The following is a 14749-nucleotide window of genomic DNA, read 5'->3' on the forward strand; positions in this document are numbered from 1 at the left end:
TCAATGGTTCTAAGATATATTTATTACTGACAATTTTCAAATAAAAGTCATTCTGCTCATAGATGTCATCCAGGCTCAAACTTATAAACAATCCAGGCTTTAGACTTTACTACTCTCTACTTAAGTAATTAGAGTAAAAAAAAAAAAAGAGATCATTATCTTCATATTTACCATGGCCAACTTTAAAATGAAGAAAGCAAAAAAGAAAAAATGACATATACACTAAAATGAAATCCTAACATTTAAGTGTTGATGAATACATTCACAACAACTATAAGATATTTCATAAACAATTTATGTACAAAGTCAATAATAGCCAACATAATTACAGCATTTGTTTTGAATGACTTTTTAACACTAGAGATAGTAATCTATCATTTTTTTTTTGCTTCTAGGATTTGAAATATAATTATCTGCTTTAATTAAAGGCCAATGAGAGATTTGGAACAGGGAGCCCATGCAGAAATTAAACCTCTGATTAATTCAATGTGCTCATCAACTCTTCAACTCTGCTCAGGACAGAATGCATAGCATTGATTGCAGTGAAGGGTACAAAAAAGACAGTGTTAAAAGCCTTGCTTTGCTGCTCACCATCCTTTTTAATGAAATTATTGTCCAGATAGTCCCTCAATTCATGGTGCTTCCATTTTCTTCTTATTTACTTTACAATGATCCAAAAATCGGTATGATTCCATTTTTAAAGGCAATACTTCGAAACTTGAATGCTGATGTTGTCCTGGCTGACCTCATGGTCCAGTGTTTTCATTCCATGCTGGGCAATCGAAGAGCCACAGCTCCTGGTTGGAAGTGGATTCATGAAGAAACAGGTAACACTGCACAGTTTACTGTTCCATAAGATTGGACAGGAAATGAACATTAAATTTTGAGTTACAATATTATGTTTACAATGCAATTTAGATCAAGGATTATCAGTACTCATGATTTTTTCCTAATAACTTAATTATATATATTTTCACTGCTCTTGTCTACTCTGATTGGTGAGCCAACATTTGGACAGTATCATGCATGAGACAACAAAGATAAGTAATAGGAAAATGTCCTTGATTTTTAGGTCCTTATGTCCAGAGATGCAGATAGTTTTACAAACAGCATGCTTTCTAAAGTCTTAATAAACATTGTTTCTTGAGAGCAATGCAATCTTCTTGGTTCACTTTCACTTTGTAAGTTCTCTTTGTTAGTGCTTCCTAATTTGGATAAAGCTTGTTTTATTTATAACTTCTCCTTCTGTCACCGTGTTAATAATCTGAAGGAAAAACAAGTTTAGCTTAAATTTAAGACTAACAATGTTTTGCCATGTAATCTAGAAGGTAGAGCCAACAATATTGTGATACCATATGCTAAAATCGACATTAAAGTTCACCTATTTAAAAAAACAATTATAAAATGCCAAATAAATTCTGAAATGTGGTTTTGAAATATTATTTTAAAATACTCTAGAAATATTCTAGCAAATGATCTGGGGTTATAACCAAGAGTGTGTTGCTTTTATATATTTTAACTTTTTAAGGTAGCTTGGTACTTATTTGAAGGAGTAAGGTTTTATCATTACTTTACATGGCTCCACACATAGATTTTAAACGATATCAGGAAGTATATTCCAGAGAAATTTCTAGCTATTCTCTATATTGATGAAGTGAGACAAATGTCAGAGAACTATTTATTAAAGGGAATTCACCCCTTCCTTGACAGTCAACACTGACTAAATAAATGAATAGGTAAGCTTCTTGTCCATTTTGGGTAGCTGGGATCTAATATATGGCGCAGTGCTCTTTTATTTTGGAGACTAAAAGTGCAGTATCCAGGGATCCACACACTCAACAAAGGTCTGCTTGATGTCACCGTGTAAAACAGAACAGTTATCCACCTGGAAAGCCTCTTCGTAATGTTTTTAATGGATTAAACCTGCCCACAAAGACTTTAATGGCCTGATAGTCTTACCTCTCCATACAGTTATATTGGAACTAAATCTCGGCATGAGTTTAAAGGAGAGAACGTTTCATGTCAACCTTGAGTTCTTGAAAAACTCTGAATATTTTGATTGACCAATGACAATTTTAGGACTTTTTTTTTTTATTCGTAGACCTTAGATAACTCCAAGTATCATGAAACCAAAATAAATTTCAGATTTATAGTTGTGTTTTTCTCTTGACGTTTAAAACATGATTTTATTCAAATGAACATGATACTGCTTCAATAAATATTACACACATCACAGGGCAATCAAAGCATTACTGTACATGCTAGTTGCATAGAATAATGGTACAGTCTATATTAGTGCTATTTTTGGTACTTGTCTTTATAGCCAACAGGGGTTACAATGATAGGCAAGTGTTCTACCCCTGAGTCACATGCTCAGCCCAGTGGGATTCTATTTTTATATTTTCTTTAGACAAATATTAACAGCTAACATTTCACTATAGTAAATCCAACTGATTTCACTAGGTTGCAGTTTAGGACAATGAATTTTAAATGATTATAGCAAGTGTCAAACACATCTTTACCAATCAAAATGAGAATCCTAATGATTGTCACATATTTGCCAGCTAGTGCTGTTTCTTTATTCTTGTAACATAAATGCCAGTGTTTCTGGAGTCAGTAAGCCTTGAGAGCACTTTTAGAATCCTGCTGGTTATAGGTACTTGGAAAGGTGGAAAATTTGAGTCAGAAGTCTGGTGAACATGGTGGATGAGTATCCTAAGTGATTTTTTTTTTAGTTGACACAAACCTAAGCATATATGGAATGACAGAATCTTAATTAAGAAAATGCTTCCGAAAGTTGCCCTATAGATAAATCTGTTGACAATTTTCTTAATTAATGTCTGATGTGGAAGCCCACCCCATGGGTGATGGTGTCATTCCAGGACCATTGATACTGAATTGCAGGAGAAACCAGGTTGAGCAGGCCCTGGTGAACATGCTAGTAAGCAGCATATGCCTTCTGCTTCAGTTCCTGACTCTAGGCCTGCCCTGAGTTCTTGTTCTAAACTCTCAGTGATGGAATACTACCAGGAAGTATTAAAAAAAACCTATAATTTATATATTTTATGTAATCCCAGCAATAGAAATGTTAACTAATTCATAGTCAAATTTGTACAACATTTGAAGTGTCAGTTTTGTAAACTGTGGCCTTATATCACCACAGAGAAGACTTGAGCCACTTCTGTTGACCATCTGAAGGCATCACAGTTTTGGGAAAATTTTATTTATTCCCCGGGCGTGCATCTCCTGTAATGATTTAAATAAGATTCAGAAGCTGTAGTGGACAGGATGGGCAGCAAGCTAACAAACAGAGATCATGACATTAGTGAGGTACAACTTTGGCAACTTTGGCAACTTTGGCTGTGGAAATGGTTTTTGTTTGTTTGTTTGTTTGTTTGTTAAATTTTGTCTCTAATCATTAAGATGGCATATATGGGACAACATAGTCATGCCACATTTTAGTCACATGGTACAATATGATAGAGAAATAGTTCATTGTTATACAGAATAAGAAAGTACTGTAGTTCAAAACAATGGTTTTTAAATTTTTCAGTCATCTCAAAATCTACCCCATTAATTGATTTTTTTATTTTTTTACTTTTTCTGTTTGACTCAAATGACAAAGGACTACTTAATGGCTAAAATAGAATTCTTTGAAAACTCCTAGTCTTGTTGGAAAAAGATTAACTTTAATGATTATTCTCTATTCATCCCTGTAAAAGTTAGAAGAGGAGACATTTCTCTCCTTATCTTCACATGGAAATACATGAGAGTTCTTAACAAAAAGAATGCAGCTATACATATCATACCACTTGATCTTACGACACACCACAGAGCCATAGGCCAAAGATTACATGGTAATGGCAGACAAAAAATCATGTAGAACAATATAATAGGATATAATTCTCATAGCTGTGGCTATATAATTTTTTAAACAGCTGTCACAAACATAGGCTGAAAATTCAACAGCTAATTTAAGAAATGGTGTGGTAAAACTGGACATCCATATAGAGAATGAAAGCATTCGAATCTGTCACTCTGCACAAAAATTGGTTCCAATTAGATGAAAGGCTTTAGTTTAAAAGCAAAACTGCTAGGAAAACACTTAAAAATGTCTGTAGGTAAGAACTTTCTGAACAAAACTCCCATAGCACAAAATAAGGCCCCAAAGTGTGTGTGTGTGTGTGTGTGTGAGAGAGAGAGAGAGACAGAGAGAGAGAGAGAGAGAGAGAGAGAGAGGGAGAGAGAGAGAGAGATTGATTATCTGCAGAGAAACTAAAATATAGGAGACAATCTAAGGCAGCTATTAATCTGGCAGGCAGGAAGCCTATATAAAGAACTAGAAATATTAAACATCAAAGCCAAAAACAAAAGTCAATCAATAAATAGGATAAATAGGTTAACCTATGAAATTGAAAGTTCTCAACAGAGAAAACACAATGTCCACTAGATACTTATAAAAGTATTCCAAATCATTAGCCATCAGAGAAATTTGAATTGATATGATTTTGAGATTGCATTTCATCCCAGTCACAATGGCTATTATCAAGAGAAATGACAAGGACAAATGCTGGTGAAGTTTCTAGAAAAGAGGAAACTATTGCTGGTGGGATTGTAACTCAGTACAGCCACTATGTAGATTGCTATAGAAATTTCTCAAAAAAATTAAAAACAGAACTGCTATATGACTCAATTATACAACTGCTAGTCATATTTCCTAAAAACTAATAGAGTCGAATATCTAACATTGTGGAAATGACTCAACAAAAGTGACCTACTGATTCAATACAATCCCATAAAAATATTAAAAATGCAATGGAATACTTCACAAATAGAAAAATAATCTCTAAATTTATTTGGAAGTGTAAAAGTTACCCTATAGACAAAGCAAGCCTAAGCAAAATGAATAATGTTGGCAATATCATCATCCCTGATTTTACCTTACATTTCACTAAGCCATGGAAATAAAACAGCATGGAATTAGCACAAAAACAGACACAGAAATCTAAAAGGAACAGATTAGAATATCCAGATATAAGCCCAATAAGCTAAAGTCATTTTACTTTAAAGAAAAATACCAAAAATACACATTGCAGAAAGGACAGTCACTTTAACAAATGATACATAGAAATTTGTATAAATATGTTGGAATAAATGAAGCTAAAGTCTTAGCTCTCAAATTACACAACAAACAATTATATATGCTTTGGGAAGGATGGCAGCAGTGAATCTTGTCAGTTTCAGGGACTTCCTGAAGTTATTCAGTTGTTTATTTCCTGAGTTTAAGAAGCTCTTTAAAGGTTGGAGAGTTTGACCTCTCCTTCCAGTATCTCATTGTTTTACATCCTGTGTCTTAAGGCACTTCCCTTCAGGTTGAAATGTTTCATCTCCTCTTTCAGCATCCTGTCTTTTAACAAGTTTCTCCCTAAGATGGAATCTACCAACTCAGAGGAAATTACTAGACAACAAACAGGTATTTAAAATGGTTATCCAGGCTTTCTATTTTTCACCACAGCAAAGACCAAAACAAAGTTATAACGTCTGGAATAAAATGGATAAAAGACAAGATATTCATATCAAGTTACAAAAATGGCATATGTTTTCTGATTTGTGGTCCCTAGACTTTATATAGTTATGTCAAGTCATATATGTACCCATTGCCTGGAAGTAGAAGAATTGACTAGGGAAACACAGAACCCCAGTGTTGGAGATTGGGGAGATAAAAGAAGCTAGGATTATGTACAAGACCAAAGTACATTATTTGGTTGTGTGAAACATCCTTATGTAACCCAGTCCTATGCTCAATGAATATACAGCAAAGGAAAGAATAAATCAAAAGAGATATAAAATGTAAGCGTATATTATATAAAATATGTTGCTGTTCACAGGAATAAAGAATATTTTATTTAAAATGGCCTAATGGATAAATTTTTGTAGAAGGTGGTTTTGGTTACGATTACTATGAAATTATTCATGAGGTATTCCACAGTCTGCCTGAGATGCATATCACATATATAGATTAGTCTGATTTCTGATGCCTTGATTGTTTTTACAATGGTACGACAGTCAAAGATATTCAGGAGAAATAATGCTTTGAATTTTTATTATTTCTAGAGCTAGCCAGATGCAGTAGCATGATGCTGTCTCTTGGGGTTGGGTAGTAGTATCTAGGTTCAAGTCTCAACTAGCCACAGGATCATGAAAGGAAACAACCAATGAGCTACAGCTTATACTTCTGCTAGTCTGTGATGTCCACAGTATGTTAGATGTATTAAATGTCTTTCAATTGGAATATTGTCAACTATCAGTGTTATCAATGTCTAAAGTATCATAAATTAACAACCATACAAAATTTGTGTGTGTGCGTGCATGTGCATGTGTGTGGTGTCTGCATGTGAGTATGTGCACATACCTATGTATTTGTACAGAAACATTCCTTTAGCCTCCAACTAAAATAAGGGATTCTGAGATTCCCATGAATCAGCCTAAAAGTTCAATGAGCCAATTCACATAGCGTATATTTTTAAGCTGACTCTCCTTCCATCTGTCAAAACAATTTCACAAACTGAATGACCAAGCAGGCATCTCCCTCTTCTTTTTTCCTCATTGTGTGTCCCTCCCATCAGATGCTCCCACTTTGTTCAATGATGCTGAAGTTAGGTAACAAGCATTTCCATTATCTGGGTCCACTTTTCCCTGATATTTTCCAATAGGATACAATATGCAGTCTACAACAAATGAAGGACTTGCTAACATTATAGTTAACTCTAGCTCTAGTTCTCCTGGAGACTGGCATGCCTGCTTCTCTCTACCCATACCTGACTCAAATGTTACTAAGCTTAATCATCTCTGACAGGAATAACTTTTGAACGAGTTGTGGTTTGATTTTTAGTTTCTTTCTTCTTTTCCATGATAGATTTGTACCCTTTCGTTTTCTTTCTTTCCCGTTCCCTTTCATTTCTTTTGTTTGAGACAGAGTCTCATTATGTACCCTAGGCCTGCCTTAAAGTCATGAACCTCCTATCTCAGCTTCCCAAGCACTGGGATTAAAAGTCCGAACCAATATGACTGGTCTACATGACTTTTCTTACTGCATTCTGAGAAGTCCAGGGTTTCTCTTAAGATTCTTCTCTGTTTTTTTTTTTTCTATCTTGAAACCTAACATTCCACTTCATAAACTGAGGCTGAAAGGTGTGGATATCACATATGGAACCTAGAAATGTAATGTTGGTTATGACATGGCAAGAATATGCATAATATTCTTACTATCCATCTCCAGGCTCCACTATGAGAGTCAGGAATATGTTTCATAGCCACCCTTTCTCTCTTTTTAGTGTGTGTTAAATAGGAATTTTTCTTCCATAAGCTCTTTGTCTTTTATCAGAACCTATAGATATTGGAAGAAGGTAGAAGAGCAGAAAATGCAATTTCCATCAGGATAATATCTCCTTTTATCACCGTGTATACTTATTTATTTGACAGAAAAAGATACTTCAAAATCAGCTGTAGTCTTATAGTTTTAAAGTACCCATGAGTTATAAAAAACATCATGCTAGAATATCCACTGAATAAATGTAGTCATGAAGAACAGTCAGCTATGGTTTGCAATCAAACAAGTTGGTGGCCAAAATACACCATTCACTCATTCATTTATTCATTCCTTTAAAGTGTAGTGTGTATATCTGCACGTGTCTGCATGCATGCACACACACACACACACACACACACATTCTCAGGCACACCTGTGCATTGCATGTCTATAGAGGTGAAAACATGACATGGCAGTGCAGCTGCAGAGATCATATGCCAACTTGCAGAAGTCAAATGCTCTCCTTCTATTTTATGGGCTTCATCAGGCATAGGGAGCAGAAGCCGAGTAAGTGAAATCCTAATTGACAGTATGTTGTTGAGATGCTTGTGGCCATGGTGATAGCTCCATATCCTTAAACTCATGAGAAAAATATAGAAAACTTTCCTTGGGATGTAGCTCAGAGGTAAATGGAAAAGCCTTTCTTGGGGAGCCTGTGCAAATATTTACAGTGTGCAGAAACTGTTCACTAAAGCCTTTCCCGTGAATTTGTATGGCTTGAAGACTGTTCCCAGCTGTATTCCACAAACACTGCCTCTTTGTTTATCTGTATGGAATTAACCCTACTGCCTAGTGCAGCTGTTCAAAGTAACCCTACCTCTTTCTTCAACTCTGTATGGTATCCATGCCGAGCTCCTGTGGCAGTGAGTCTCCTTCATTCCACGTTCAGACTACCTGATCCCTGCTTTCCCCGTGTCTGCCTGTTTGTATGTTCTTCATTCCGTTACTCTCTCCACTCAGGTCTAAGTACCTGGAGCCACAGAAATCAGGCCAAATGACACACCTGTGTACCTACAGTTTTGCCCTCGGCCATTGAATCAGAAGAGAATCTGAAAGTAACATTCATAAATTTCCCTTGTTTATGTTTTTGCTGTGTAAACTCCCCTTATTTACTAACTACTTCTCTGCCATTGTCTCTGTGAAAACTACCCATATACATAAAACAAATTTACATTTTTAATAAAAAAAAACAGATCCACATTAGCTAAACATGATCTCTGCTGCTTGCCACTGGAACACAGTCCATAGCCTGAAACTTCAGAAGAGAATAGTTGTTAAGGATGCTCATTTTTGAGTGCACTTGTACAGTGAATTAGAGCAACATAGGACATGATCTCTCTCTCTCTCTCTCTCTCTCTCTCTCTCTCTCTCTCTCTCTCTCGCTCGCACGCGCGCGCACACACACACACACCCTGACAGGTTGCTTTGCTGTAATAAACAATATCCTCAAAGGAAATGACCACCAAACAGTATCCTGTGACCAGTTTTTGAGATTTTAAATGAAAGTTTCCTGAGGCAGTTTTAGAGAGATTAGCTTTTGGTTTCAAAAGTCTCATCTGAATAGCTTAACAACTGGACCGTGTCAGAAGGTCACCTCAAACACAAGCCCACACCAGAGTCAGTACGGTGCTTTTTGTTCTGATTATCTTTCTTTCTCTTTCCAAGTCTCTGGGATTTTGAAAATCATGCATTACTTGGCAATTCTCCACCATTCTCTGTAAATGAGGGCAAAAGAAATGTCATGAAAATTATGACTCTTACGTGGGTGATTGGATGTCTTTTATGTAGGCTTATCTGGCACTGACTTCCAGCTCATAAGCACCACTGATTGTCATATTTTTCATATAACACTCTCTTAATTTCGCAGCATCTCTCCTTTAATGGTTTTTGGACTCATTTGAAATTACCAGTGGAAATTAGAAAAAGAGCCTTGGGTTTACTAAGGAACAGGATAAATCCTGTTTCTAAGCAGCACTAAGGGAGATAACTAAATGTCGTATATCTAAAGGTTCCTATATGGAAACGTCATGGAGGAAATGATTAAGGCTCATTGGGAGTTATGTAAGATGTGCTGTAGACCACCGTTCCAGGGTGGTATGAGTTAAGGTGAGCATGCCCCACTCCCCACTAGAGTATTACCTCAATGAAGTCAGGAATCTTCCTTGTTTTGTGCATTTGGCAGTGACCCACGTACAGAACACATTTTATTCACATTACTTCAATAGCTCAAGAAATAGTTTGAAAGAAAAAGATGACTGAAAACTTTACTTTCTTTTGAACTTCACATGGGCATTATTTATTTCAGCAAACCTCTTGCGTTGATAAAATTAAAATACAGTAATAGAGGCTTAGAGTAAATACTTGTACGCATAGATATTTCTATGTGAAAGGCTAGACTACCTTTGAACACATTATTTTCTTTCTTTTTTTTTAGACTTTGTCAAGATTATGTGAATGGGATGGAAATGAAGATTAAGATGGGTTCTATGTAATTTTTTCTTTGTCTAGTTTTGTTCCCATTTAGAGATCAACAAAGCCCTTCCCAGACTATTTTGAGGGATGTGGTCTGCCATGCTTAAGGTCATGGATGCTTTTGGCCAATAGGGGGAGCTATCACCCAGCAGTACCAAATGGTATAACCTCTGGGAGGATCTATGAATTAATCACGGCATTTTCTTCTAGAAAAAGAAATATAGTCGTTGATCGCTAACTATGTCAGTAGAGACATAGACAGATTTAGACCTTGTAATGTGTAACACGGAGACCATTATAATAAACATTGTGGCTTTTAATAGAAAATTGTCCAGAATGCCATACACTAAATTGAATCAATAGTAAATCCTTAGCATTTATATCATACAATACAACCACAATGGATATGTTCGCATGATTCCTCTGCCCTTCCTTTCTCATGAAACCCATTGTTCGATTATAGCTTTGTGTTTGTGCTGCATTTGCTGCATATCCTTTGTCCATGCCAAAAAAAAAAAAAAAAGAAGAAGAAGAAGGAGAAGGAGAAGGAGAAGGAGAAGAAGAAGAAGCAGCTCAAATGACTACACAATAAAATTGAGGGTGGGCTTGGGCTTGAGGTCAGTACCTAGTGGGTGGTATACAGATCTTCTGAGTTTGCTATTTGCTATGCACAAGCCAAAGTACAGATTTACCTGTGCCAGGACCTTGCAGGAGGTATGACAAGACAACCAGCTTTAAAATTCATGAAATGCGGCCAGCCAGTTAGCATAGCTTCAGTGGGAGTGCCTGGGACACCTGAGGACCTCATGCTGTTATGGAGTTCTGCTCTGCTTGCAGCTCTCCTTTTTCTCTCTTCATCTAAGAATTGTATAACAATTCTGAGGGGCTTCCAGTCCCTCACTGGGCAGTATCTCTGGCACTCGAAGTAATAGTGCTTGATCTCTTTTCAGACATTGCTTCTGGAGCAGATTAACAATTCAATCACCATCCTAGGAAAAAAACTTAGGTTGTAAATTTGTAATCTACAAACTAGATGTAGATTGTGAGCCATGAAAAGTCTGCTGAATAATTTCCTAACTTCTGGCTGCCATAGACAACAGTATCTAAACAAATCCCTGTCAGCAGCTCTAAGTACTTACCTCCATTGGCTACCTGCCTCAGTTTACCCCCTTGGATGTCAAAGTCGATTTTTGGTATCTCTGATATTATTAAATTTTGAGGAAGCATCCTCATAGTTTGTCTTAACCTAAGTCCTCCCTCTTTAGAGAAAAAATAATAATTCTTCAGTGCTAAAAGTGGTTACCTTGACACTTAAAATGAGGACTTTTAAATTCTAATTTCCATGAAATCATCTATTTTCTTAAGTTACTCCTCATATCAGATGCTCATCCAGTCTCCAGAAGATTCTCAGAATACACAATCAAATTTTCTTCCTCACTCTAGTGTCCAGCACTGGGAATCAAAACCTTGCTCAATTTCATAGCAATTATTTTGTGCTAAAATGATTGAAAGCTTCCAAAATATCTTTCTTATTATTTTGAAAGCCTAAATTCTGTTTTGCTCCATTCTATTATGGCCCAAAGCAGAGTGTTCCGAAGATCTAAAGTAATGCAGAGTCTCTAGACTGCTTTGGAATAGTAAAAGAATTTCATAAATATTGGGCCAAACATAAAATAATCTGTATAATATATCACCACAGTGAGTTTGCTAATGATATTGCCTCTGCAGTTATTGTTAAGGACTAGTTAAAATATTAAGGCCTAAAAAAAATATTAAGGCCTACATAGAATGGTAAGACCTAAGTAAAATCTTAAGGCCTCGATGGAATTTTAAAGCCTAGCTCAAATGTTAAGGCCTATGTAACAGTTACTTGGCTAACCTGCTATTATAAGGAAACTTTTTCATACATTTTTGCTGTTACTAGAAAACTTTCTAATGCCAAGATTGATTACATATTCTGTTATGTTCTTGGCCCTTGGAAACCAGTCATGATGAAAGTCAATAGAACTGTTTTGTATAGTTACCCACAATAATCTTGGACTCAAACCAACTGCCCAACAGCCCTTCCTGCACCTGTGTACAAGCTTTTATGGTATAAGTTCCCCATGAGATAGACCCCAACATAAGAGAAGAACCTGAACCAATATAAAAAACTATTTGGAATAAGACTTCCATTTTAGGTAAGGGTCTAATAAAGTTTAAGTTCCCAAAACCTCCCTGGAACTGACATCCTAGACATGAAAAATAGACAAGTCCTGTCCTGGTAGACAAGTTAGGACATGAATATTAGATAAAGCAAGTCACCTGCCACATTTAAATCTCCTATTCCTAAATCCTGATAGGTGAATTAACTTGGATGTTTTAATATAATTTCTGATATGACTGTTTTAGAACAAACTTATCTTAAATATCTTACTATATATATTGACAATCTTTTACTTGTTTCTTTTAGGTAAATTTCAGTCCATTTATATAATATGGAATCACCAAGTAAACATCATGTTAGTTTTGCCTAATAAACATTGTTTAACCTGACCCCCCCCCATATCGTGTCAGCTGAAAGATATCTTAAAGATATCAAAATACTGCATTTTTTGCTTGTTACTTAAAATTACAATGTTCTTTAAGTTCTCACTGCTGTATGCTTCGACACTCCTTTAATAGTTGGTGCTGTTCATCATTGAAGGAAATCAGAGCAGGAGCTTAAACAGAGCAGGAACTTAGAGGTAGATTTTGTTTTGTTGGTTTGATTTGGTTTGTTTTTGACAGTATTGGCTGGACACAAGCTAGAGTCACCTAAGAGGAGGGAGCCTCAGTAGAGAAAATGCCTTCATAACATCAAAGTGTAGGCAAGCCTGTAGGAAATTTTCTCAATTAGTGATTAATGTGGGAGTTGGTACTGGGTTCTATAAGAAAGCAGACTGAGCAAGCCAGGAAGAGCAAACCAGAAAGCAATATTCCTCTACAGACTTTGCATCAGCCCCTGTCTCCAGGTCCCCACCCTGTTTAAAGTTGCCCCCCTGACTGCCTTCAGTGATAAACAGTGATATAGAGGCATGACTCAAATAAACCCTTTCTTCCCCAAGTGGCTTTTGGTTGTGATGTTTCGTTACAGCAACAGTAACCCTAACTAAGACAATTGGAGTGATGCAAAACAAGCAAGTTTTCAAGATGGTGAATTTAAGAACGGAAATGTAATCTGAGGAATTCCATCCCTAAGGCTGAGAATCTTATGTGGTTTTTCACGGGTTAATTCCTTAAGTTCCTAAGGGCATACAGTGGCAGCACTGTACATTGTCTAAGTGCTCGGAACTCAGTCAGGTGGCTTGAGTTCAAATCCCATTTCCAGTAACTCCATCCTAAAACCTTGAGATTCCTCAAAGCGTCTGTTGGCTCGGGTATGACGAGAGCATACAGCACTGGGTCCTCAGTTACTGACATTAAAATGTGCTGTGACCAGGGATTACCTGGAACTTCACTTGGCTGAAAACAAAATATTTGTACCCATTATTAATATTGGAGATAAGTCCAGTATTTCGGTCTTTTTTAAAGTTCTGAGCAGCTTAGATATCTTTTCAGCATTTCAGGAGTAATCCTACCCACAAAGTGATGGGTTCTCACAGTGGAGACGTTGTCCATGAAAAGAAGCCAGATATGACTAACTTTTGCACCTTTCCCACTCTCACTGTGAGTTCCTCAAAGCTTCAAGTTACAAAATTATAAGGAGTAGGAGGAAGAAGAGGAGGAGGGAGAGGAGGAGGAGGGAGAGGAGGAGGAGGAAGAGAGGGAGAGGGAGAGGGGACAGAGGAGGAGGAAGAGAAAGAGGAGCAGGAGGAGGAGGAGGAGGGGGAGGAGGGGAGAATGAGTTAATCACACATCTTTGCTTTTTGATATGAGTTGCTAATGTAGCTAGGTCCTTTACATCTCTGATCAAATTCTCCTTATGTCAAGTCACACAACTTTTACATCTAATTCAGGGTCTGCTACTGAAAGCTTAGTTAATGACATATTTTCTACACTAAAGTCTAGAGAGCCTCACAATTGATCAAATATTTAACATCATTAATCATCAATAATTATGATCAATAATATGGGTCATAATTTCAAACAATTAAATTGAAAGGGAAATTTTATCTTAGTAACAAAATGACAATAGTATTATTACCACTAAGAGTATATGATTACTGACCAAAATATTGTCTCAAATGTTGCTAAAGCAAATGTTTTGTTATTGTTAAGCAATGTCCTTCAACCCAATGAGTAAGGTCTACATTCTATTGGACATAGCCTAATATATAATGTGTGAAAACATTTACCTTTCACAGACAAAAAAAATGTTTGATTACATTTATAAGTATACTTCAATCTAGCAGAATTGCTGGATATTCTTATCAAGATGTACACTTTTAAAAATGATTACAACAGTCTAAAGCCTAATTATGGCATGGGGTATATTACTGATTTCTCAGTACAAGCAGCCCAGCATGCCAGGTGGTGCTCGGTCCTGTGTGAAAGTGGGACAGGTGCTGGAATTTAGACTGGGGTGTGAGGAAAGGAGAATTGACAGAAATGCAAACACAGATGTCAGGTAGGGTGTACTCACGGGAATAGATTGACGCCACACATATACAACTGGATCGAGGGACTTTTCTCTGCAGTTGAGATTGATTACACTGTTGGTTTCTCAGCACAAGCAGCCAAGTGCGGATGCTCTTACTGAGATGGACAAGGGGGCTTAAAGTTACAAAGGGCATGATACATTAGCATGATAGGGTGAATCGCAGCAGGCAGGTAGGCAGGGACTAGTACACAGCTGAGAAATTATCTATTGAGACATAGCTGTTAGGGAGAGAGGAGAGAGAGAGAGAGAGAGAGAGAGAGAGAGAGAGAGAGAGAGAGAGAGAGAGA

The 14749-nt window shown here is 36.6% G+C and overlaps 1 protein-coding gene across 2 annotated transcripts in view; it reads left to right on the plus strand.

Annotated features, from left to right (window-relative positions):
- Positions 1-777: 777 nt before the first annotated feature.
- Anxa1 (annexin A1) overlaps positions 778-14749 on the plus strand; it is a 73369-nt gene continuing 59397 nt past the window's right edge. The window contains exon 1 of one of the 2 annotated variants that reach the window (XM_028770122.1): positions 778-827. The gene's annotated coding sequence lies outside the window, so the exon portion shown is untranslated. Of the gene's footprint in view, positions 828-5453; positions 5474-14749 lie in introns of those variants that run through there. The other variant, XM_028770124.1, reaches the window with a different exon arrangement.

This window comes from Grammomys surdaster, unplaced genomic scaffold, assembly GCF_004785775.1.
Source record: "Grammomys surdaster isolate TR1022 unplaced genomic scaffold, NIH_TR_1.0 198, whole genome shotgun sequence".
NCBI classification, from domain to species: Eukaryota; Metazoa; Chordata; class Mammalia; order Rodentia; family Muridae; genus Grammomys; species Grammomys surdaster.